We start from the raw sequence: 22,730 nt of genomic DNA, 5'->3' as shown, positions 1-22,730 counted from the left end.
TAGAAGCACTATTTACAATAGCCAGGATATGGAAGCAACCTGAGTGTCCATCGACAGAGGAATGGATAAAGAAGATGTGGTGCATATATACAATGGCGTACTACTCAGCCATAAAAATGAATGAAATAATGCCGTTTGCAGCTACATGGATGGACCTAGAGATGATCAATACTAAGTGAAGTAAGTCAGACAGAGAAAGACAAATACCATATGATATCTCTTATATGTGGAATCTAAAATATGACACAAATGAACTTATTTTTGAAACGGAAACAGACTCACAGACATAGAAAACAAACTTATGGTTACCAAAGGTGAACAGGGGTGAGGGAGGGATAAATTAGGAATTTGGGATTAGCAAATGCACACTACTATATATAAAATAGATGAACAGCAAGGCCCTCCTGTAGAGCACAGGGAACTATATTCAGTATCCTGTAATAAACCATAATGAAAAAGAATATGAAAAAGAAAATATATGAATCATTTGCTGTACACCAGAAATTAAAACATTGTAAATCAACTGTACTTCAATTTAAAAAAATAAATTAATAAAAAGCATTGTTATCTACCACATGCAACCTCATGATTTATGATTTCAGAAGCTATTGCCTTTAGGGCAAGTGCCCTCTAAGAGTCATGCTTGGTGCAGTGTATTACTCAAGGAATAATGATTTAAATATGGTAACATCAATAATAGTTAATGTATATATGACAAATAATGAAATAAGTATATATTATGAAAATCTTCTGTAATAAATGCTCATAGGAATGATACGTATTTGAAAGGAAGATCAGGGAAGTGCTAATGATTTAGGGACCTTGGGAAACTGATGATTATACGATGTTGAAAACTCTTTCCATCATGACAGGCGTCCTCTCATTGCAAAATATTACTCAGAAGTAATATTTTAAGTAGGATAATATCAACAATAAGCATAGCATGTATAACAAATAATATAACTATATAATATATAAATGTCACATAGTAATATAAATGATAAATAGTAATTAAAAATAGAATACCTAAGGGGGTAAACAGTTAATAGAAAATCATAAAACATAGTACAGAAACATGCATGTTTTGAGTTGTCTAAATTTTACTGGTGTGCTACTGTATTTGTGAGGATACAGCCAAAAGAACTCAAAGCAAGCTTTGAAAATGTGATACTGGAACTAGGATAAAGGAGATACAACACATTTTTCATGGTGAGGGGAGTGATCCCCTGGACTGGTTGGATGGTAAAGCCAAACAGCTGTCCCTCTCCATCACTAATGCCCTGTGATGTGTGCATGGCGTTGCCATGGGTTACATCACTGTCTCAGATAGGATGAACCCCGATGCCATGTGACATAATCATTGTCACCCAGTGAACATTTCAAAACGGAGAAGTTCCCTCAATTATGCTCTTGGAGGAAATAGTTTATTTACTTCTTCCCTGTATAAGCAAAGCGTTTTGATCATAACCGAAAGTTGGTTTGGTAGTTTTATTTTCCTTTAATCTCACATCTAATTTCTGTGATAAAACGAAGCCAAGGCAACAGACGTGTATGCGTCGCATTCTAGGTACCAGGCGTGGTGTAGGGCAGAGGGTTTGGTCGTGAGACAGATCAAGACGGTTCTGAGGCTGAGATCCTCTTGTGAATGAGAGGTTGCATTATACGTTGTGTGTGAATCCGTGTAACAAGAGTTGTGGAGACAGACAGGAGGCTCCATATGTTATCTTCTCAGATTTGATGGCTGAATCAGGTTTTGATGAGCCAGTGAAAAAAGGGTTCAGTGGAAAGAACAGTGCAAACAAACAAACGGGGTGAAGTTCCCATGCTGGGCTTGAGCAAACCCAGGGTGGCACATAGTTCTGGGCATTGGGAGAATGGTGGATCCCGAATGGGAAAGTAGGTTTGGGCAAGATGGTGCATGCTCTTCCATGTCATATAAGGTGCTGATCTTCCTCCTCTGATACATGAGGAAGTGAAGATGGTTGAAACATTTTAGATGTAAAATTTGTGTTTCCTGGACTTTTATGGGTCAGTATCATGACAGATGCTCCTGTTAATTTGAAGGATCTGTGGCATTACTTGATACATGCTGTACATGCGTTACTTTTGTAAGGTGATATCTCTTTAGTTTATTTCTTCTGGAAAGCAGTAATTTAAACCTTTAACTTGATTGGCTACTAAGAAGCATCAGAACAGATCTTAGGGTACTGTCCTGCCAGTTACCAAAAGAATGACTGACTTCTTTATGCCGAATAATGATTATCTTTGAGAATTTCCATCCCTGGGATTCTTGACGTTGCAATAATTGTTGTCATCATCAAGATGGTTGCATTTCTTTTTTTTTTTTTTTTTTTTTTTTGTGGTACGCGGGCCTCACGCTGTTGTGGCCTCTCCCGTTGCGGAGCACAGGCTCCGGACGCACAGGCAGGCTCAGCGGCCATGGCTCACGGGCCCAGCCGCTCTGCGGCATGTGGGATCCTCCCAGACCGGGGCGCGAACCCGTGTCCCCTGCATCGGCAGGCGGACGCGCAACCACTGCGCCACCAGGGAAGCCCAAGATGGTTGCATTTCATGGTCAGTTTATAACAAAACAAAATCTCAGTGCCTACACTGATGCTTTAGCTTCATGAACTGAAAGTTAAAATACATGAAAGAAATAATGGATGAACATTTTGGAAAAAAAAAAAAGATTGTCAAGATGTGTTTTCCTAGAAAACTTAAAAATTTTTAAATAGTTGTGTTTTCCTTAATTTCACATGAAAATTCACAGTTTAGAATGCATGTCCATGTTAGTTTATTTTTTCAATATTTCAAAAAAATAGTTAGATTATTTTATTATTTTATGCTCAGAAAGGTAGGGTTTTTTATTTTATCTTCTTTTTTAAATTTTTATTTTATATTGGAGTGTAGTTGATTAACAATGTTGTGTTAGTTTCAGGTGTACAGCAAAGTGATTCAGTTATACATATACATGTATCTATTCTTTTTCAAATTCTTTTCCCATTTAGATTATCACAGAGTATCGTTACATTACTTTAATACCAAATCCATATAACCAGAAATCTTTTCTCCTTAAAGAAAATGTAGTTGAAATAATTGAGAGGCACTTCTTAATACTTCATTTTAGGTTATTAATTCTTAAATCACAACAATTTTTACAGTTCAATTATTTTTCTTACCTTGTTAAGTGTACCCAAATGTAAATGACCAGACGTATTCCTTTTCTTCGTTGTATGATGTGAATTGTTCTCCCATTGTTTGTAAAGAGATGTGTTCGTTAATTTAAAATCATTATCTATGTGAGCCTGGCATTATATTCAATATCCGTTTATTTTTATATTATCATCAAACATATTCAAAACTCAACAGCATCTATCATTACTTTGGGTAAAAAGCTACATATAAAATAGTAGCTTTGGTGCTTGGATGGAGAAAGTGGAAGATTATTTTTTCCTTTCCAGTTTTAAATCCCTAAGGGTCATTGATGAAAGACTTACACAAGCCCTCTTTAGTCATCTAATAGCATAAAATAATTCTGTTCTTAAAATGGCGATGGAGGGATTTGCTTGGCTTATACTACATAACACCATATTGAGAGCTGATTTCCTTTTTATCACGGATCAAGTCGTGTGGTATCATGCAGCACCGTTCCTGAATAAAAGCAGAGGAAGGTACTCTCCCCGACACGGTGCCATGCGTGTGCCTCCTGTTCCCCTTGATGGAAAACTGTTCACATGTTGATGGCTAGTTTCAGGCACCTTGATGGTCTTATCATAAACTCTATAGCCATGGACCGTGAAAAATGGCATCTGCAAGGGCGTCAGGATACAAAGTGAAGACCGTAACATTTCCTCTTGGGACTTGCTGCTATCGTTCAAACGGTCGGATGTGCAATTTAAAACGTTCCGTGCATGGAGCGTGACACATGTCACATAGAAAACGAAACTGCTTTAGTTGGCATTTGGGGCCATTTTTCACCTTTCCCCTCTCATAGATCTGCAAATTTTGGCTTGTGCAAAATACCTGCCCCACTGTGAATTGTAGACAGAGAAATGCTGCCGGGAAGATACGGAAGTTGTGTGTAGATAAGAACAGCAAATTGAGAATAAAAGCAGGAAATTAAATAGCACCAAAAATATATAGAGGAATAACTTGCAAGTGACTCTGTCAGAACTATTAGGAAGCTCATAGTTGAAGAAGTAAAACGTCTAAAACTCATTAGTAGAAATGCCCGAACCCATTCATATTTAAAGAAAGGCAAATCAATTTTGTTTTATTTGACTTTATGCTGTTATACTTTTGCCTAGCTTAATGGCAAAGCTAAATTCATTTATCTGTGGGCGTGGTCAAATGAGCATTCCCACACTTTGCTAGTTTGGGTGATGAACTGATGGAGCATTTTGAAGGAAATTGGGTATTATATATTAAAATTTAAAAAGAGATTACTTTTCTCTCCAGCAGTTCTCTCCCAGGAATCTATCCTATATAATTAAGTGCAAAGATTCACTGTCTTCATTCATTTGAGCTGCTGTAACAAAAATACCACAGACTGGGGGGTTTATAAACCACAGACATTTATTTCTCACAGTTCTGGAGGCTGGAAGTCCAAGATCAAGGTGCCAACAGATCTGGTATATGGTGAGAACCTGATTCCTGGTTCACAGAGACCATTTTCTCGCTGTGTCCTCACATGGTGGAGGGGGTGAGGGAGCTCTCTGGGATCTCTTTTTTAAGGGCACTAATTCCATTCATGGGGGCTCCTCCCTCATGACCTGATTGCCTTCCAAAAAAACCTCACCTCCAAATACCATCACCCTGGGGATTAGATTTCAACATACGAATTTTGAGGGGACACAAATATTCAGTCTGTAGCATGCATGGACCTCAGTGTCCATTGAGACTGAAATTTCTCTCAATCAGGGAATGAGTAAATGAATTACGGTGTACACTTACAAACTAGTTTTCACTTGTAAGGGAAGAAACAAAGCAAAATATGAAGATACATAATATTCATACAAACCTCTGAAATCTGTATGTGCCTAGAGAGTTACTTGGGTATGTACATATATAAAAATTCACACACGTGCATGTAGGTACACATACGTATTTAAAATGTTCCATGCGTGAATATGTTTGTGCATGTCACTGCCTAGAAAAAAGCCCAGAAACGCCTTAATGGTTTTTACCTCTATGAAGTGGAGTAAGGTACTCTGCCCCTGGGGAGAGGTAGAGATTGGCAGAGAAAGTGAAAACTATAACTGTTCCTACGCCTATGCACTTTTTGAATTCTTCACAATAAATGTGAATATTTTTAAGATCATACTGAAGGCTGTGCAGATCTGTGTGTGTGTGAGAACCCATGGACAGAGCAGGTATTTTAATAGGTCAGAGAAGAATAACACAGGTTAGGATTTGGACTCAGCTGATGGGATAATACTTGCCCAGATCAATTTAGTCAAAGTTTCTGTGCGTGGAGGAAAGCCGTGCGTTGCAATAAATGAGACCAACCCCTTAACAGTACGGAGAAAGATTGATGGATTGTATCCATCACTCTGATTTTGAGATTTGGGCAAGGGATCTCAGAAGTTTCCGGAAGTTTTCCTGTGGTTCGTTGTTTCAGGGGAATCAACTCAGGGGACCCTATGGCTTGCACGTAGTTCTGTTTTATTATAACGTTTCCTATTATTCATTGCTCCGTTTGGCTGAGTCCTTGGAGAAATGAGCAATGCACTACCTAATTTATAACATCTTAGCTTTCAAAAATGATATTTCATATCCTGAAAGGAGCCATTACACATGAAAACATTTTCTTTCTTCCCTAAACCTTATTTCCCCGGCCTCCCCCAAGCCACTCGTTAACTTCTACATCAGTTTGTCTTTCCCAGACCTAGGGAGTTGGCGCACATCTGCGTGCTTCTCATAATTCCAGCAGCATCCAGTCTGTTGGACAGATTCCTTCTGAGCTTTACGGAAACATACTCCACCCTCCAACAAGTAATAGTAACAGTGGTGGTCACAATAATACTAGTTAAAATTTTTTTAGTGCTTTTGTGAGTTTCCTGGCTTGCTTTTTACAGCACTGCTGTGCAATAGCCGGTGTGAATCTGTGTAACATCCAGGAAAACCATGTTAACAACCCAGACAACTAAAAGGGAAAGAATAGATACATGTATATGTATAACTGAATCACTTTGCTGTATGCCTGAAACTAACACAACATTGTTAATCAACTCTACTCCAATATAAAATAAAAAGTTTTTTTTTAAAAAAATAAAGACACTGGAACTAAGAAATGGCAGAGCACGCCCAAGCAGAGAGCTGCTCTGCTAAAACCCCCCAGGCTACCCTCACCCTCTTCCAGATTAACCTTGCAGTGTGTGGGCTGCTCCTTAACCCTGCCCTTTGCCTGGCTCAGATCCTTTAGAGAAGAGTGGTCCTGAGCTGTCAGTCACCCCTGAGAAAGGGCACCGTGAATCAGCATCGCTGTAGCGATGCTCTCAAGTCTGGCGTGATCCACATCATCAACCAGAGCATATTTCAGGCCCTGCTCTGTGCCAGGCGCCATGTGCTTCAGTGGTCCAGCAAGCTAGGAGCGTCTTCAGAGACGGAATTGTAAACGTTGGGAAACATTCCCTGAGCCTGTGTTAACAGAGTCTCTGTCCAGACTTGGAATGCAGTGTGAATTCTGGCTAGGGGAACCTCAGACAACAATAGATGCCCGAAACCCCGCCTATGACATAAATAGTTGGAGAAAGGGTGGTTTCATCATACAACTAAAGGATGAGGGTCCCTCTGTCCTTTAACAGGGATGTTTTTAAAAAAAATATTTATTTATTTGGCTGCACCAGGTCTTAGTTGCAGCCTGCAGCACCTTTAGTTGCGGCAGGTGGGATGTAGCTCCCTAACCAGGGATCAAACCCGGGCCCCCTGCATTGGGAGCACGGAGTCTTAACCACTGGACCACCAGGGAAGTCCCTAATAGGGCTGTTGAAACATTGGTGTTCTGTCTCTGAAATCAGCATTGACTCAAAGGAACTAGAAAGAATGGACACATATAAGCTTCTTGATCTCTATTTGGAAGATTTCAGCCATCTCCCACGTCCTCATTAGGACGTTCTCATTCCTCAAACTTCTCCCCTTTCTGTTCCTAACCCCTTCCCCAGCATTGCATCTGAGCTGTCTTTATCATCACCCTGGAGATCATCACTGAAGTCCAAGTTCTACTCCGAATTCTTTTTTTAAAAATTTTCATTGGAGTATAGTTGATTTGCAACGTTGTGTTCGTTTCAGGGGTACAGCAAATGACTCAGTTATACATACCCGTATATCCACTCGTTTTTAGATTCTTTTCCCATAAAGGTCATTACAGAGTACTGAGTAGAGTTCCCTGTGCTATACACTAGGTGCTTATTGGTTATCTATTTTATATATAGTTGTGTGTGTGTGTGTGTGTCAGTCCCAATCTCCCAGTTTATCACTTCCCCACATGTTTCCCCTTTGGTAACCATAAATTTGATTTTGAAATCTGTGAGTCTGTTTCAGTTTTGTAAATAAGTTCATTTGTATCATTTTTAAAATTAGATTCCACATATGAGTGATATCATATGGTATTTGTCTTTCCCTTTCTGACTTACTTCACTTAGTATGATCATCTCTAGGTCCATCCATGTGGCTTCAAATGGCATTATTTCATTCTTTTTTATGGCTGAGTAGTATTCCACTGCATATATGTACCACATCTTCTTTATCCATTTTGCTGTGGATGGACAGTTAGGTGGCTTCCATGTCCTGGCTATTGTAAATAGCGCTGCAGTGAATATAGGGGTGCAGATATCCTTCCGAATTCGTGTTTTCATTTTCTTTGGACAAATGCCAGAAGTGGAATTGCTGGATCACATAGTAGCTCTCTTTTTAGTTTTTTGATGAACTTCCATACTGTTTCCCATAGTGGCTACACCGTTTTACATGATGACATATCTTTCTCCTTCCATTAATAGTCATATTCTTTGAAATCACAATTTTCATTTCATTCTTCCTCTTCCAGTTCTTCCAGACTGGCTCCCCTCCCCCATCTCAGGCTAAATCATCTCACTGCAGCACGACCGGGAAAGTTTACACTGCCGAACCCTGTGACGACTCCTTAGTCATGGTCTTAAAAATCTCATGTTTATGGGCACTTGTCACTTTTGCCCTGTCTTCCCTCCTTGGTTTTCATAGTATCACTATGTTCTGGTTCTATTCCGCAGTTCTTTTTTTTAAACTTATTTTATTGAATTATAGTTGATTTACAGTGCTATGTTAATTTCTGCTCTACAGCAGAATGACTCAGTTATACATGTATATATTCTTTTTTATATTCTTTTCCACTGAGGTTTATCACAGGGTATTGAATCTAGTTCCCTGTGCTCTACAGTAGGACCTTGTTGTTTATCCATCCCATACATACTAGTTTGCATCTGCTAACCCCAAACTCCCAATCCTTCCCTCGTCACTCCACCTCCCCCTTGGCAACCACAAGTCTGTTCTCTTTATCTGTCAGTCTGCTTCTGTTTCTCTTCCACAATTTTGAGAGGTCCTTCACTTTCTTCTGCTTTTATTCTTAAATATTGGCCTCACCCAGTTTTTCTGTTCTTGTCTCCATTCTCCTCTTGACCTTTCATCTCTGACTGATTCCTTCCATCCATGTAGCTTCAGCTGCCACCTCTGTGTGAACAATTCTTGTCTCTATTTGCAACCCAGACTACCAACTTCATTTCCAGTGTTTGCATCCTTCACTGCTCTTAGAAGCCTCTCTTGGAAGGTTCCATAGACCCTCCAAACTCAACATGTCCATATGTTTGACAGATTATTTTCCCCTAAAACCTATTCCTCTCTGCACCCTCAGGTTGGTCATTGGTACCCAACCTATCAACATGTCCAAGATATGAACTCAGTTGTGTTTTACTTCTCATGTAAATGGCCATCGATATCCCATCATTTCTACCCTGGGAAAGATCCCTGAATACGTGCTCTCTGCTCGATGTCCGTGGGGACTGCTGTTCTTCTAGTTTTCATTATCTCAGTTGGGTGGCTTTTTAATTTGTCACTCCTGCCCCTCCAGTCCATCCTCCATGCTCCCATCATAAGCGTCTTCCCACTTCTCAGAGCCGATGACTTCATTTCCTAATTGGAGACAAATCATGACTGAATCTCCCTGTTTACCACCTGGGAGAACTCTTGCACAAGACAGAAGGAGCTTTAAAATATGCCCGGGTCTCCCATTTCCAGTTCAGTTCCCTCCGCTTTCTCCCATCTACCCCGTGCTCTTGTTCCTCGGAGCAAACAGCTCACAGGCCCCTGAGCACACCCTGCCCTCCCATGCGCCCCCAGCCTTCCTTCTGATGAGCTGTACTCAGATATCCTCACCCCACTCTCCATCTGGGAAGCTCCCAGTCATTTATTAAATCCAGTAAAAAGGTTTTTTCCTGTTCATTTTTTTTTCTTTTTTTGGAGAGAGAAGAGGGAAGGAGGGAGGGAAGGAGGGAGAGGGAACGAGGAAGGGAGGGAGGGAAAGGAGAGAGAGAGAATTTTTTTTTTAGGAGACAGATAAAGGGGTTGTGTGTGTGTGTGTGTGTGTGTATATGTGTGTTTTGATGTATCTGTATTTCTGATGCTTAGCTCATTTATGCTCACAGGCCCCTGAGCACACCCTGCCCTCCCATGCGCCCCCAGCCTTCCTTCTGATGAGCTGTACTCAGATATCCTCACCCCACTCTCCATCTGGGAAGCTCCCAGTCATTTATTAAATCCAGTAAAAAGGTTTTTTCCTGTTCATTTTTTTTTCTTTTTTTGGAGAGAGAAGAGGGAAGGAGGGAGGGAAGGAGGGAGAGGGAACGAGGAAGGGAGGGAGGGAAAGGAGAGAGAGAGAATTTTTTTTTTAGGAGACAGATAGAGGGGTTGTGTGTGTGTGTGTGTGTGTATATGTGTGTTTTGATGTGTCTGTATTTCTGATGCTTAGCTCATTTATCTTAAAAATTTCTTAGCAAATAATATCTGGATTGACAAATGCATGAGACAGATCATTTTTTTTGCCAAATTACAGAATATTAGAACCATAGGATCCCCTCGGGTGAGTTCAGGTCAAAAAAAAGTGGGGGTGTGTGTGGAGTTATTTTGGAAAATTATTCAGTGAATTATTAAAATATTTATTTGTGTGATGTGTTGAGAATTTAAGAGAATGAGACATGAATCGTGCAAGCCTTTACGCATCATAGCAGAGGTGAAGAAACATAAGGGGTCTCTTGGTTTTTCTTCTCAGTCTTCAATAAGAATAATTCCTGTTGGGAGCATTATCCAAGTGTTGGAAAGTAACATTGCCTCATTTCTCTTGCATCACCTCGCATTTGATTCCTCTTGGGATTTGTTCCAGGTTTTTGGTTTCTGGTTTCTAGAACATGGGCAGGAGGTGGAGTTAATGATGAAAGGAAAATATTTGCTCTAATGAGATGGCGTCATGCCTTCCAGACCCGGTGTCCTTTTGTGCCCCTGACATTGTGCTTTTAATTGAGTGGTTTGCCTCTGGCATGTTTCTCAGCCTCCCTCCCCAGGGAAGCAAATCCTTTCCTCTTGTCGGGACCACACTGTCCAGCAGACCAGCTGACTGGGAGGAAGGTCTTGCCCAGACATACCTTCTCACCCTGATGCCTGGACTTTACCAACCTGGAGTGATTCTGGGACCTTCCACCACAGGGAACAGTATCAAGTGGTCCACGGAGTTTGGAGGTAGCATTAGCCACCTCTCCACCATGAGGTAGACCAGCTGTCTTGTTTGCTTCTCTGCCCACCCTGTATTTTGTTTCTGTTAGCGAAGAAAACCTGATAACCACACTGTTTAAGTAGAATTGTATTGGGTTGGCCAAAATGTTCCTCTGGGTTTTGGCCAACCCAATACATAAAATAAAAATTTAAAAGCTTTATTCTAACAGTCTAAATGCAGAGTATATTTACCATATTAATTGGTGGCAGTCTGTTTTTATTTTACTTTATCAGATGGCTTTTTTTAAGCAAGCTAAATCTTTTTATGAGACTCAACAGACACCTAATTGCATTTCAGTAAAGGCAATCAGAACAAATATAACCTAGCAAAAAGGAAAATAATTGCAGGCAACACACATGTTGCTTGTGAAAGTGTGCGTGTAGGCATTGGGTAAAGAGAATTACTGTTACATTCACAACTTTCTGTTATTTCATACTGTAATGTCAGGTGACTTTTTGCTTCGGTGGTGACCCTTACATATATTCTTTTTTTTTTTTTTTTTTTTTTTTGACCACCTTTTATCTGCCTTCTTTTTTTTAAATTGAACTATAGTTGATTTACAATGTTGTGTTAGTTTCAGGTGTACAGCAAAGTGATTCAGTTATACGTACATAAATACCTATTTTTTTTCAGACTCTCTTCCCTTGTAGGTTATTACAAAATATTGAGTATAGTTCCCTGTGCTATACAGAAGGTCTTTGTTGCTTATCTCTTTTATAAATAGTAGTGTGATCTGTTAATCCCAAACTCCTAATTTATCTCTTCCCCCCACTTTCCTTTCAGTAACCATGTTTGTTTTCCGTGTTTTGTGGGTCTGTTTCTCCTTTGTATATAAGTTCATTTGTATCATATTTTAGATTCCACATATAAGTGATATCATATGATATTTGTGCTTCTCTGTCTGACTTACTTCACTTAGTATGATAATCTCTAAGTCCATCCATGTTGCTGCAAATGGCATTATTTCATTCTTTTTCATGGCTGAGTAATATTCCAGTGTTTATATGTACCACATCCTCTTTATCCATTCATCTGTCGATGGACATTTTGGTTGCTTCCACATCTTGGCTATTGTAAGTAGAGCTGCTGTGAAGGTAGGGGTGCATATATCTTTTCAAATTATGGTCTTCTCCAGATACCTGCCCAGGAGTGGGATTGCTAGATCCTGTGGTAGGTCTATTCTTAGTTTTTGAAGGAACCTCCATCCTGTTCTCCACAGTGACTGCACCAACTTAACATTCCCACCAACTGTGTAACAGGGTTCTTGTGAGTTGATTATCTTAAAAGTGATGCAGATCTGTGCATCCCTGCCTGTAGACTGTGTTTTCCAGTCATCTCTAAAGATCCTGTGGTCTAAACCTTATCATAAAGATGTGAATCCTACCTATAGACAAATGAGTAGTTGGTAGCCGCGGAGGGAAGTATTATGGACAAGCCTCTGGTCTGAAATCCTTGCCCAAGATCTTCCCATCTGTCCCTCTACTGCACAGTCACTTTTTCTGTCTGTGAGCTTTGAAACGCTCGGAAAATTGTTTATCAAGGCTTCAGTATGACATTAGATACTGTAGAGTCTTGTATCAACTAGAGGTCAATTTGTTTTCTAAAGAAAGGCACCATGGTGGTTGTTTTCCTAGGGAGAATCTCCAGGCTAAATATATTCCTTCCAAATAATAGAGAGTTTGCTTTTATTCTCTATGGCCTGAATGGCTGTCAGTAAACGCGCCGACCCCTTGAGACGACATTTAGATCCGAAAAGAAAGATGTGCTACTTTTATTTATGTATTTTTATTAAAGTGTCGTTGAATTACAATATGATGGTAGTTTCAGGTGTACAACACAGTAATTTGATATTTTTTAATCGATTACACACCATACAAAGTTCATAGAATATTATTGACCATATTCCCTGTGCTGTATGTTACATCCCCGTGACTTATTTGTTTTACATCTGGTAGTTTGTACCTCTTAATGTGTTTCATTTAGGTCTCAAATTTCCACTTAGTCCTAAAAGTCTGACACCATGAACCTTTTATATATCACCTTTCAGTCAAACCGAAGATAGTTTTGCGTCCTTGGAGCTAGATGTTGTCAGCTAAGCCCCGTGGATCCCCAGGGGGCCCAAGAAGCCCCCCTAACATTTATGGCACTTCAGTAAGTGAGAATGTATTTTCCCTTGAAAGGAATGTCTCCTCAAAAAAGTCTGTGACCCAGAAAAGATGAAGAATCTCTGACTTGGATGCTGAATGTCAGGACCACTCACTGGAAACGTAAGACTTTCTTCTTGGTACATATGAGATTGAACTGTACGGAACGGACATTTGCTTGGACCTAAAACTCAAATATTTTCACGTTCACAGGACTCATACTATATTTTTCATACATTTGCATCATCTCCCCTCCTAAATAAGTAGATAGCTCCTCAAGATGACGTGGGGATATATCTGCTTCACCCAACTCATTGTAGAGCAGATGGCCTAGAACGGAGAGCCTTTTCACCCTGAGGAAAGAGTACATTTGAGTCAGATGGATCTTGTTTGAAATCTCCCCTGTGCGATCCAGGGAGAATTAATGCAACTCCCTGGAAAACTGGGATAATAAGACACCATAGGATTGTGGTAAGCATTCCTTGAAGCTGTGAATTTTACAATAAATGTAAGTTCCTTTTTCCCTCTGTGTGACAAAGATGACATAGAGAATGATGCCAGTGGCTCCTTGGTATTTTAGACACATGAATGCAACTCACATTGACCGTTTACTCTGTGCCAGATACGATTAAGTGTGTTAGGAAATTTATTCTCATGTGAAACAAGGGTTTATTTAACTGCAACTACGTGCCCAGCACTGAGGACAGAGCTGGCCTCAGCTCCAATGGCTCCCTGCTGCCCTGACTTGCACGTTCTGTTGTGGGGAAATGAACTTGAAAAGGTAGACTCAGGACTATAAAGTGGGTCAGGTGGTCATAAGGGACTCCTGTGGTTGTTAAGGAAGGATGGGGGTTGGCAGGGCTTGAGGTGGAGCTAGATCAAATGAGGAGGTTAGGACGTGCATCTCTGCTAGTTGGCTTTTGAGTAGACAAGGAAAGGCAACCTTATCTGAATTTTCATAGTAGGGCCAGAAAATGAGATTATTTATTGACTACATTTTATAGACATGGAAACGGAAAATTAGGGCAAGGAAATGACTCAGCAGTCTTCAGAGTAGGGCTGTGGGACTAACAGCTTTTACAACTAGACTCTCTGGCTACTGTGCACATACAGTTAGCATCATACCTGCAACCAGGATAAAAGAGCAGAGCACACCTCAATTTTCTTTACAAGGGCATGTCCACCATTTAATTACCTCGTTCAGCTGCCCCCAAACCACTTGTAAGGGAGCAATAGAAAAACACTCCTGAATGGTTTCAGTGTAATTTAAAAATTCTCCGTACTGTACTTGTAGTTAGTTATTAATTAGGAAATGCTGCATCTCGTCTCAGTGGCTGGGATCATTGGATAACACAGGGGACATCGGGGATGATACTTTGTTAGGAGAATGTAGTTAGAGTTGCAGTGCTTTGTAGTCATGGAAACAACCCTTTCCCTTCATCCCCCGTCACCACCACCATGGCAAGGATGGACATACTCAGTAGTGAGATGCTAGACGTCACGAGAGATCAGAAGTTAGTGGAGAAGGGCCAGGAGGAGAGAGTACCTTATACTGGAGACAACACAGATGCATGGGAGCAGGTTAAATCAACGTTTTGGAGCCCCTCCACTTATTGAACCAACCAACCCACCCAATCCAAAAATGGGCAGAAGACCTAAATAGACATTTCTCCAAAGAAGACACAGATGGCCAAAAGGGACATGGAAAGATGCTCAGTATCACTAATTATTAGAGAAATGCAAATCAAAACTACAGTGAGGTAGCACCTCACACCGGTCAGGATGGCCATCATTAAAAAGTCTACAGATAACAAATGCTGGAGAGGGTGTGGAGAAAGGGGAACCCTCCTACACAGTTGGTAGGAATTTAAATTGGTACAGCCACTGTGGAGAACAGTATGGAGATTCTTTAAAAAACTAAAAATAGAGTTGCCATATGATCCAGCAATCCCACTTCTGGACATACATGCAGAAAGAAATTATAATTTGAAAAGATACATACACCCCAATGTTCATAGCAGCACTATTCAGTATCACTAATTATTAGAGAAATGCAAATCAAAACTACAGTGAGGTAGCACCTCACACCGGTCAGGATGGCCATCATTAAAAAGTCTACAGATAACAAATGCTGGAGAGGGTGTGGAGAAAGGGGAACCCTCCTACACAGTTGGTAGGAATTTAAATTGGTACAGCCACTGTGGAGAACAGTATGGAGATTCTTTAAAAAACTAAAAATAGAGTTGCCATATGATCCAGCAATCCCACTTCTGGACATACATGCAGAAAAAAATTATAATTTGAAAAGATACATACACCCCAATGTTCATAGCACCACTATTCACAATAGCCGTGACATGGAAGCAACCTAAATGTCCATTGACAGATGAATGGATAAAGAAGATGTGGTACATATATACAATGGAATATTACTCAGCCATAAAAAAGAACAAAATAATGCCATTTGCAGCCACATGGATGGACCTAGAGATTGTCATACTGAGTGAAGTAAGTCAGACAAAGACAAATATCATAGGACATCACTTATATGTGGAATCTAAAATATGACACAAATGAACTTATTTATTGGGTTGGCCAAAAAGTTCGTTTGGGTTCTTCTGTAAGATGTTATGGAAAAACCCAAAGGAACTTTTTGGCCAACCCAATACAAAACAGAACAGACTCACAGACATAGTAAACAAACTTATTGTTCCCAAAGGGGAAAGGGGGTGAAGGAGGGATAAATTAGGAGTTTGGGGTTAGCAGATGCAAACTATTATATGTAGAATGGATAACTAACAAGGTTCTACTCTATGGCACAGGGACCTATAGTCAATATCTTATGATAAACCATAATGGAAAAGAATATGAAAAAGTGTATGTATACACACACACATACACACATACATATATGTAACTGAATCACTTTGCTGTATCCCTGAAACTAACACATTGTAAATCAACTATACTTAAAGAAGAAAATTTGAAGAAAAAGAAATTTCAGCTTGTGATACGAGCCGTGATGAGGGAACTAAGATCTGAGAGGGTAACTTAGGTGAGTGATGGGGATACTTAAGATTGCCTGACCAGGGAAGGTCTCTATGAAGATGAGGAATTTATGGTGATGGGTGAAGGACAAAAATATAGCAATGCAAAGAACAGGGCAAATATATCCCAGACAAAGATTCTGGGCTACACATTTGTCTTTTCACCATGTGAAAGAGCCTTGCAAGTTTGCTGAAATTTAATAAACTTGACGGTTAAGAGTTCAGGGTCACTCTATGGAGAGCCCTACTTTCTCTGTGGCTCTTGGGATTAGAAAAGGTGCATTGCTGGGGGCTTCCCTGGTGGCGCAGTGGTTGAGAGCCCGCCTGCCGATGCAGGGGAACTGGGTTCGCGCCCCGGTCTGGGAGGATCCCACATGCCGCGGAGCGGCTGGGCCCGTGAGCCATGGCTAATGAGCCTGCGCGTCCGGAGCCTGTGTTCCGCAACGGGAGAGGCCACAACAGAGGGAGGCCCACATACCACAGAATGAATAAATAAATGAATGAATGAATGAATGAATGAATGAATGAATGGTGCATTGCTGGAAGTCCCATTTGCAGTTTCCAAAGCTGGTGATGGGCTAAGACTAAGAGCATCTTATAATTTGCCAAGCAAAGAAAAATGCAGTGAAGAAGTGTCTTCCTACAATTCCTTGTCTTTTCTTAAGCCAGATTTCGATATTAATTTCCATTTTGGTTGAGTGGGTTGGTGGTTGGATAATTAGCTCAGTTTTTCTGAAATAAGAAGAAGGTGCATGAGAAAAAAAATAAAGGGCAATTCCTATTTAATGCTAGGAAAAAAAGTTGATTAGATAACATTTTAAGGAGGAATAAGGTGATATTGGTGTATAAAACTGTAAAATTTCAGAATAATATTGATGCTAAAGTGAATTATGAAATAAGATCATATAAAAACATATTGAACCACATTATATAAATTTCTCTCTATGCGTTAGTTCCCAAAATTTGAACATAAACATTTTCAAACACACATTGGTGCAAATGTCAGGCATGGCAGGTGGTACATCACTTTTTATATTTAAGAGGTAGGAGGAAGTGAAAGGAAAAAGGTAAAAAAAAATGTTAAATTTAGAATTTTAAGGAAAGAACACATTGGTAGTATGAAAATATTTTTAGTATTTTGTTCTTTTAGGTTCTGATCACAGGTGATGCTAAAAATAGTCCCTCAATTGTTTTTGGCATCCATTCGAAATAAATGCTAAACACCGAGAAGCAACAACATAAAGAAGCAAAGAGCATTAGCCAAAGGGACTTCCTTTCTCCCAGTTTTCCTGTGTTGAGGAAATAAGAAAGACCAATAGGGTTAGTCTAATTGATTGGTATTTTATGTCAGTGGTAAAATAATGAGTGCGGATGAATACACCCAGCATTTCCATCTGCAGCTTTCTTCAAATCCCATGGCAGACTGTATTGTGTGGTAAAGTTTCACGGGGAATTCATCTGCGAGTTGGTGAAGAGAGGGTCCCAACTCTGGCCCCAGAGCATTTATTTCATCATCGATCGACCAAGCTTAGCTGCTAAGAAATGAGCAGAACTGGTCCATTCTACATATGTAAGACATTTGCTTCCGCGAAACTCTAAAACAGTACGTCGGACCCACCGGAAGAATTGCCAGAATCAGTCAAAAGCTCTGTCTCCCTAAATGATACTGCATGAAGCCCTTTTAATCTATTTTGCGGTCATGTATGTGTTCGGAGTTGTTGCAACCATGGCTGACTTTTTTTTTTTTTTTTTTTTTTTGGCTATGCCTCGCGGCTTGCGGGATCTTAGTTCCCGACCAGGGATTGAACCCGGGCCCAGGGCAGTGAAAGCACTGAGTCCTAACCACTGGACCACCAGGAAATTCCCAGCAGTCATGGCTGAGTTTGATAGGATTGATGTAACACCGGTTTATGGGGCTATTTATTAAGCCATTTTTGTTGCACTGTATTTACATTGTAAGAGACCTATGATGCTAAACATTAGTTCCCCTTGTGATAGTTTATAAAGGGTAAGCAAGACCTGTTCTTGCTTCCCCCAGGCACTCATGCTGAACCAGCCTTTCAGTCTGTGGTGTAGATATCATGGTATCCTATCGGAATTGGACTCATGCACAGATTTTTGCAGGTAGAGCTGGTGTGTCTTGGAGACTGATTTTTTTTTTTTTTTTTTTTTTTTTTGCGGTACGCGTCCTCCCTCTGCTGCGGCCTCTCCCGGTTCGGAGCACAGGCTCCGGACGCGCAGGCTCAGCGGCCATGGCTCATGGGCCCAGCCGCTCCGCGGCATGTGGGATCTTCCCGGACCGGGGCACGAACCCGCGTCCCCTGCATCGGCAGGCGGACTCTCAACCACTGAGCCACCAGGGAAGCCCTTGGAGACTGATTTTAAGGATGAGAATTGGGAGGGAAAGCAGGAGCTACATCTATAGAAAGATTTCATGTTTCTGGCTTGAGGAACCATTCCATGAGAGAATGAAAACCACTGGAGTTACAGGTTGCTCCTAGAGTGACCTCAGTTCTTACCTCTCCTCCCTGTGTTCTCTCCTCCTGCTCCTGTTTAAGTTCCCGTTGTCTTCCCTCTATGTGATTGCCATGTCTCCCTCTCTGGAACCTCCCTCTTCAGTGACTCACTTAGTTATCTTTACAAGATGCAGGTGTGGTCCCTTTCTTTTCCACTGGAAACACTTTAGTGCTTCCCTGCTCTTTATAGCATCAAATTCTGTCTACATCCCTGCTGAGCAAGTCTGTGAAGACCAGGGCAGCATCCAATGGACCTTGGACCCCTTTTTTCAACATTCTTAACAGATGCAACCTTCTCTGTGAAGGTCTCTATCTCCACATTGGGCAGGGTAGCCATGTCAACTCAAGTGCATCTTTCTCAGTAACTTCCAAAGGCGTTGCATTACTTGCTTCCTTGACAATTTTGCTGGTACAATTACGGACTGCTAGGTGTGTCAGTCCTGTGCCTGGCATGCAGCGAGCTCTCCGGAAATGATTCTTTAGCTACTAGAAGTCCCTTTGCTATCACACTTTTTGCTGAGCATTTTTCCTCTGTACCTTTACTCTTGGTTCTCCATGAATCAATAGGAATAAGAGCTCTGTCATCGTACAGACCTAGGTTTCATTCCTGATTTCACTGCTTTTTCCTGCATGGTCAAGGGGTGATACCTTCCTCTCTCTGATTCTCAGTTTCTTCATCTGTATAATTGTGATACTTGTCCCTACTGTCTGCCATTGCTGTGATGATCGAATGGGCTCAGACATGCAAAGTGTCTGCGGTAAAATGATAACAAGTCCTTCATTCTGTTGCATGAGAGTCTGACCTTCATTAGACTGTCTAGTTCTGTTTTCCTTTCCACCAGATTAAGGGCATGGAAGCAATGATCTTGGCCACCTGCCATACCATGAAGAAGATCACCATTTTGGTAAATGACATCTGGACCGGGAGGAACCATAAAGAACAAAAAGAATTCACAGGGGATGCCACAACCTTAGACTTCTCTGAGGGCATTGCCTTCTGTAACTGTCACGTTCCCTATGGGGTCCTGCAGTCTCTGCTCATGGGGTATCTGTAGGCAGTCTTGGCTCCTGTGAAGTCTGGGGTTTCTACGCTAGGGAGAAGCTAAGCCCCATGGATTCGGACCTTGTAGAGATCTTGTCTCTTTGCATCTGAGTTGTCACCTGTGAGTGAATAGCTCCCAGATGCCTGCTGCAGCTCTGCTGACCAGCTCAGCTTCCTCTCCCGTGTCCTTCTACGTTGGCTGGCATCCCAGTGGCCTTGGATGATCGTGTTCAGTTGAACCCAGGAAGACCCTCAGCGGGCATTCAAGAACACCGAGCAGAGTCCCTGTCACAGCATCCTGGCTTAACAGTCAGTTTCCTCTCTGATGCCTGTTCCCTTCTGGAGAAACCCTTTAGTACTCCCTCAGTAGTCACTTTTTAAACTCGGCTCAACCTTAACCTCTTGCAGTAATCTTTCTTGATCTTCTTTCACCCCGCACTTTGAAAAGATTTTCCCCTGTCTCTTCATTTTACTCTTTCCTAATTGATGACACAGCTGCTTATATACTGTCTCATAACAGCCCCTGATTCATCTCACCCTTGTGTGTTTTCCTCCTCTGCTGTAATCATGAGGGTAGAGAGCATGTGTTACTCATCTTTCTTCTTCAAAGCATAAAATACTGTGATGGCACAATAAATTTTCTGTCATGAGCCTCCATCCTGTTTTTGTTTGTACGCAGTAACACAGATTTAGCAAAGATGGCATAGGTCTTCTGGGTAAAATTTCACCATCGGGGACAATGCTAAAGTCTACCAACAGTCTTAAGTCTAATTCTCATTTATACTAATTGTGAAATATATGAGTTTGGTGCTGTTGTCCTTTTATACGAGGCATTAATTCCTTCCAACAGCAAATATTTATTGAGTTCCAAATCTGTACAAAGCAGTGCAGTGGGTGCCACTGGGGAAGAATGTAATAAACTCACTTTCTGCTGTAAGGGAAATAAGACACGGGTGTCACTAACTCGAGGCTAGGGCAGGGGATGACCCGGGCTCGTGCTGTGGGGACACAGGGGAGGCTTAATGCTGTTTAGATTGTAGCGCTAGGAAAGAAGTCCTAGAAAGGTGCTGTTTTGACTGGTTTCCAGCAGAACTGTGGGAGAGTGGCAGAAAAAGGGAGCGTGAGACGGAATTTGGGAAGGACCAAGGGGCCTTTATTATGGAACGTGGGGTATGTTCCAGGATGGAGCACAACGGGAATCCGGGGCGAGATTCGCGAATGACCCAGAGCACGCTGAATGCGAGAGCAAAGAGTTTGGGGCTAATTGGGGCTGCAGGTGTGACGGGCCCTAGTTTCTGGAACGGTGGCTCTGTCAATACTGAGTAGCGTGGACCAAGGTGGAGGAGAGGGAGTGGAGACCTCACTTTAAGATCTTAGGGCAAGAGCGTTCCCTTTTCTCCACACCCTCTCCAGCATTTACTGTTTCTAGATTTTTTGATGATGGCCATTCTGACTGGTGTGAGGTGATATCTCATTGTAGTTTTGATTTGCATTCCTCTAATGATTAATGATGTTAAGCATTCTTACATGTGTTTGTTGACAATCTGTATATCTGCTTTGGAGACGTGTCTAGGTCTTCTGTCCATTTTTGGATTGGATTGTTTGTGTTTTTGTTAATGAGCTGCATGAGTTGCTTATAAATTTTGGAGATTAATCCTTTGTCTGCTGGTGGGAATGTAAATGGATACAGCCACTATGGAGAACAGTATGGAGGTTCCTTAAAAAACTAAAAATAGAACTACCATACGACCCAGCAATCCCACTACTGGGCATATACCCTGAGAAAACCATAATTCAAAAAGAGTCATGTACCACAATGTTCATTGCAGCTCTATTTACAATAGCCAGGACATGGAAGCAACCTAAGTGTCCATCAACAGATGAATGGATAAAGAAGATGTGGCACATACATACAATGGAATATTACTCAGCCATAAAAAGAAATGAAACTGAGTTATTTGTAATGAGGTGGATAGACCTGGAGTCTGTCATACAGAGTGAAGTAAGTCAGAAGGAGAAAAACAAATACCGTATGCTAACACATATATATGGAATCTAAGAAAAAAAAATGTCATGAAGAGATTAGTGGTAGGACAGGAATAAAACACAGACCTACTAGAGCATGGACTTGAGGACATGGGGAGGGGGAAGGGTAAGCTGTAGGGAGGGGATATGGGGATATATGTATATGTATAACTGATTCACTTTGTTATAAGGTAGAAACTAACACACCATTGTAAAGCAATTATACTCCAATAAAGATGTTAAAAAAAAAAAAAGATCTTAGGGCAGAAGTTCAGTGAGGAATGAGGCACGAGTAACAAAGGATAAAAAGGCAGCCGTGAAAGGGAGCTGTTTTCTCTGCTTCCTCTGCTAGAGTATAAGCTCTGCGGGGAAGAGCTAATACACACAAGGGTGATTCCAAAGGTGGACTCAGCCTGACCTCAGCAAGCGGGAGGGAGGGGCAAAGGCAGATGCTAAGGGGAAGCGAACACACATACTCATGTCAGGGGGAGGGTCTCGAATTAGCAGACAACTGGACGTAAATTGTAAAGCTAACCGAAGGCTAAAAAATGGAGGAGTCCCGTAGAAATGGAACAGTTGGAGGGCTTCTAGTCCCAGATCAGAATCTTACATCTGTGGGCTTAATTAGTTCCGTTTGTTTTAAAGGGAAAAGACAAAGACAAGGTGAAGATAAATGTCCCTGACATCTAGGTTATGCAGGCAGCCAAAGCTCCCTCAAACATCAGGGAAATCTATGTCCAGCTTTCTCTCGCGGTCCCTGAGAATGAGAGGACACGTAAGCCCTCCACACCATCCACTGGACCCTAGTCCTTGTCTCTGCTCGTGGGGAAACGGGGGGAGAAAAAGGACATGCATTTGCTGTGGATGTTTTTGTAGTCTGTTGAGTGGTCATCGGCTCTCTGTGGTGCTGAATTCATAATGGAGATGTTGCACTGACAAGCCTAATCCTTGGGCTGCTCCAAAGGCTCCCTGGGTGCTGCTTTTATGCTCTCAAGCAGCCAGGCTAAAAAGCACTCTCCAAGTATGTTCATTAGTGATGTTGGGCAGGAAGTCTTGTTGTCCCTGTTCACATTCAGGTCTTGCTTGTGACAGCAAGGGCAGGGTTTCAGCAGACGTTCAGATATGTCGCCAGCCACGTGAAGCACACGGTGCATGTAAGCG

General features: G+C 41.4%; 1 protein-coding gene across 4 annotated transcripts in view; it reads left to right on the top strand.

The window, feature by feature from the left end:
* NLGN4X (neuroligin 4 X-linked) overlaps positions 1 to 22,730 on the top strand; it is a 271,406-nt gene that overhangs the window by 69,677 nt on the left and 178,999 nt on the right. The window lies entirely within an intron of this gene.

This window comes from Physeter macrocephalus, chromosome 7 (assembly GCF_002837175.3).
Source record: "Physeter macrocephalus isolate SW-GA chromosome 7, ASM283717v5, whole genome shotgun sequence".
Classification (NCBI taxonomy): Eukaryota; Metazoa; Chordata; class Mammalia; order Artiodactyla; family Physeteridae; genus Physeter; species Physeter macrocephalus.
This window is presented reverse-complemented; position numbering and strand designations above follow the sequence as displayed.